Genomic DNA, 992 nt, shown 5'->3' on the forward strand with positions numbered 1-992 from the left:
ACCTCTACGCTTCTAGTGCCGCCTAGAGGCCACTGGTCATCTCCTAATAATTTGTTCAGGGCTCCTGATAATTTTCTAGAGTCTTCAGCTCTTTCAGGGAATTCCTCACATAACTTTTGTAGCGGACTATCCGCATCCGTTGTTTTATCCAACTGATTACCCATTTTCACGCTGTCCCTCGTATTACCGTGTCGTTACGCGTTCACGTCGTCGTGCGATTTGAACAAACTTAAAACAAACAGACTTTACTGAAACTAACACTGACTTTGAACAAACTCAAAATAAACAGACTTTACTAAATCTAACACTGATTTCCGCGTCGCCCCGTGGTTCGTGTCGCTGCGCGATTTGAAACACTTAAAATCCGTGTCGCCCCGCGGTTCGCGTCGCCGCGCGATTTGAAACACTTAAAATAAACACACTTTACTAAATCTAACACTGATTTCCGTGTCGCCCCGCGGTTCGCGTCGCCGCGCGATCTGAAACACTTAAAATAAACAGACTTACTGAAACCAGCACTGACTTTGATATCACCCCGCGGTTCGCGTTGCTGCGCGCTCGCGGTGCCGCACGTCTCACGTCGCTACGCGTTTCAACCTGCTGCGCGTCTGCGTCGGCCCATGTTCACTTGGCCGCACGCTCGCGCCGCCGCACGTCCCGCGTCGCTACGAGTTTCAGCCTGCTGCGCGTCTGCGTCGGCCCACGTTCACTCGGCCGCACGCCCGTGCCGCCGCACGTCCCACGCCGCTGCGCGCTTATCTACCTTTCGAGTTGCTGCGTGATTTAAATTCAATCAGTGCCTAGACGGGCCAAGTGATATACGAGGTCGACGTCACACCTGACTTGAACACCTATCCTCTATTTAATTCCCCATAAGCCTTACTTAATTCCCTGTGAGCCTAATTTTCTAAATTTGATTTCTTATGAGCCTTATTTAATTTCTTTTAGTCTCCAAATTTCCCTATCCTGCGCAGTTTAAATCCAATCAGTCA

This window comes from Pristiophorus japonicus, chromosome 20 (genome assembly GCF_044704955.1).
Source record: "Pristiophorus japonicus isolate sPriJap1 chromosome 20, sPriJap1.hap1, whole genome shotgun sequence".
NCBI lineage: Eukaryota > Metazoa > Chordata > Chondrichthyes > Pristiophoridae > Pristiophorus > Pristiophorus japonicus.